This window comes from Epinephelus moara, chromosome 24 (genome assembly GCF_006386435.1).
Source record: "Epinephelus moara isolate mb chromosome 24, YSFRI_EMoa_1.0, whole genome shotgun sequence".
Taxonomy (NCBI): Eukaryota; Metazoa; Chordata; class Actinopteri; order Perciformes; family Serranidae; genus Epinephelus; species Epinephelus moara.
Window position 1 is genome coordinate 22,898,692 of NC_065529.1, and position 3,508 is coordinate 22,902,199.

At 42.1% G+C, this 3,508-nt stretch overlaps 1 non-coding gene across 1 annotated transcript; it reads left to right on the forward strand.

The window, feature by feature from the left end:
* Positions 1-1,047: 1,047 nt before the first annotated feature.
* trnaf-gaa (transfer RNA phenylalanine (anticodon GAA)) lies at positions 1,048-1,120 on the forward strand. The gene has a single exon. It is a non-coding gene; the product is annotated as a tRNA-Phe (tRNA).
* Positions 1,121-3,508: the final 2,388 nt, after the last annotated feature.

Here is a 3,508-nt window from a genome sequence, read left to right on the forward strand (position 1 = left end):
TCAATAAATATGAAATAATGAGGTGTGGATTTTCTGTCAGATATGACTTTGTTGAATGCCAAAGAGGGACTGTACATACTGAAAATATACAATACAAACAATATTTATGTCTAAAATAAACCCTGCCTTCGGGTGTAGCTGTGATAACTGAGTTTTCTTTCATGAAGACTTTGATGGCTTACGAGGAAGCCTGCTGTGAGGAAACAGCATGAGGACAATGTACACCACTGTCCATATGGCTCACATGATTAGTCCCTCAGCGCCAGAGGGGACACACACTGATACCAAGTCCTCCTGGAGACAAGCACACATTGTTGAAATAAATGAAGACATACTTGGGTGTAACATTTATTGTGCTTCTCTGTGGTCTGTGTGTGGAGCAGGGACTGCATGTTTATTTACTGTCTGTACACTCATAACAATCAGGATGCAGCAATGATATAGTGAGTAGGTGGTGCAATTTGTATGTGTTAATTTTAGCATTGCCTTGTCTCTGTTGGCATGGTAAAATCAAACTTCACTGAACTGGCTTTGTGCTTTCTGATGAGAAGCCATCCTTCACAAGTGGGTGCATCCATGTTGAGTATACGGTTGCCCTCAGTAGGCACCGAGCACCTCCAGTACCTGGCAGTGTTCATGTCGTGCTCCTCCCAGTGAGCTATACTGTACACATTAGTTAGAAGGCTGCCAGCGTGCTGTTTGAAAACTGTGCGTGGGCTTTGTGTTGCGTGGGAGGGAGGCGATACAGACCTCTGCAGTATGGGAAAAAGAAGGTCATCCATGTGGGATGAAGCCTGCAGGGCAAAGTAATTCTGCAGCACTTAAACTTAGCGAGAACAATCAGTCCTCTGCTGCTATTTCTGATTATTTTTGCAGTTTAATATATTTTTGGTTAATATAAAATAACAGTTAAACATTCAAATTACTACATCGTCAAAAAAACATGCCATTTAGATTGTTAGAAACACTAAATATAATCACACAGAACGAGTGTAGGGCGACCCCTGCAGATATTACTCATCATTGCACGAAGGCTATCATGTGCAAGCCGAAATAGCTCAGTTGGGAGAGCGTTAGACTGAAGATCTAAAGGTCCCTGGTTCGATCCCGGGTTTCGGCATGTAATGCGTCTGCTTTTGAAGAATACATGCCAGGCAAGTCACTACAAGGTAACATACTAAATCAAGACTTCAGTCATTATGGAAAGTCATCACGTTCATGAAAGTACAGGCAAGGTTGAATAGAGTCAATATACATACTGTTATAGAGTAACTAGTGTAACTACCTAAAAGGAATTAAATGAGAAAATAAATTTAATTGTAATCAGTTACAGAGAAAAATGTATAATTAAATAACAGTTACTCATCAAGTTGCTAGTACCAGGTTGCACCCCATTTTGCCTTCAGAACTGCCCTAATTCTTCATGTTGTAGATTCAACAAGCCATCAGAAGATGGGTACACTGTGGTCATAAAGGGATGGACACGGTCAGCAACAATACTCAGGTAGGCTGTGGTGTTTAAACCATGCTCGGTTGGTACTAAGGGGCCCAAAGTGTGCCAAGAAAATATCCCCCACACTATTACACCACCACCAGCAGCCTGAACTGTTGATACAAGGCAGGATGGATCCATGCTGTCATGTTGTTTACATCAAATTCTGACCCTACCATCTGAATGTGGCAGCAGAAATCGAGACTCATCAGACCACGCAACACTTTTCCAGTCTTCTATTGTCCAGTTTTGGTGAACCTGTGCCAACTATAGCCTCAGTTTCCTGTTGTTAGCTGACAGGAGTGGCACCTGGTGTGGTCTTCTGCTGCTGTAGCCCATCTGCTTCAAGGTTCGGCGTGTTGTTGGTTCAGAGATGGTCTTCTGCAGACCTTGGTTGTAATGAGTGGTTATTTTGAGTTACTGTTGCCTTCCTATCATCTTGAACCAGTCTGGCCATTCTCCTCTGACCTCTGGCATCAACAAGGCATTTTCACCCAGAGAACTGCTGCTCACTGGATATTTGCTCTTTTTGGGACCATCCTCTGTAAACCCTAGAGATGGTTGTGTGTGAAAATCCCAGAAATCAGCAGTGTCTGAAATACTCAGACCAGCCAATCTGACACCAACAACCATGCCACATTCAAAGTCACCTAAATCACCTTTCTCCCCCATTCTGATGCTCGATTTGAACTCCTACAACAAACAAACAGGTCAGGGATTTTTATTCCCAACTGAAACCTGAATACATGGCCAACTGGCTCTCTGTGTTGATATGCCTATCAGCAGTGTGTTGATAACAAACAGACAGACAGAGTTTCAGGGACCTGACAAAGCAACCGCTTGGCAGGAGGGGGAACAAAAAGTGGAATAGTAGAGTAGAAAGAGTAGAAATAGAAATGAATGGACAGATACAAGGTCACATGTGTAGAGTCAGTCTTATTGAGAAAACCGTGGAACCAGCCTCCTTACACAAACATTAAGAGATAAGCACAAGATGTACTGGTAGAGTTCATGTGAGGTTTTTGCTGGAAGAAACTCGTTTTGATTCACTAAGCAAAAACGCCTCAAGGCTGATGCTCACTCAAGCAAAACTCCCAACTTAGTATTTTGCAGCCGCCGGTAAAAACTCACCTGATGTTCCGAACTAGAAGTTAGTCAAGACTTGAGGACAGAAAATACATAGAAATCAGTCCGAGGATGAAGAAGAAGACAAAGAAGAACTGTGTTGTTAATGTTACAGCAAAGGACTTCATTTTTATTGACATGACATTTAAATAAAATCTATGAATTATGAATCAATTCATGAATAGAATGAAACGTATGTATGTAAATATATGACTTCAGATAAACCCCCTCACTGTGTTGTTGCTGTGAATACATCTCTGTTCAAAGAACAAAACCTCTGGGCTATGGTTCATTCCTTGGATAGCTTATATGTGTTGTAGTGGGCTGATTTTTATGACAGCAGAGCATTTTTAAAACTTGATGCTAAAAGGGTACATGTAGTACTGAGAGGAAGCGGGAAACCCCACTGTGAGACAAACAGCATGATGATAATGTACCGTATTGTGCATTAGAGGCTCATATGATGACATTAGCTGCTGATCTGGACACTCAGTGCTTTTCCAAACAACCAGACACTGTTGGACTGGATCAATAAAACTGTTATGATAATGATAAACAGTTTGAATTACATCACCTCAGACTGTGAAAATGTCTACAATTATAATTAGGCCCTCAGTTCAACATGTGCCACACATGCTACATCTGTAATGGTCCTAGCATCATGACTGACCTCCTCCATCATGGACTCCTTGCTCCCTTGCCGTCTGGCAAAATGTAAGGCAGCACCTGGGCCATCTTCTGCCCACTTTCTGCCACAGTCTCTCACCAGTCTGTCAGCACCCCGAGGTTTGAACTGTATGATATGACAATGTAACTTTCCCAAGGAAAGCTCAAGGTTGACACTGAGGTACCACATTAATCTAATGGATGTTTGCAAGTTACCACTTGCTT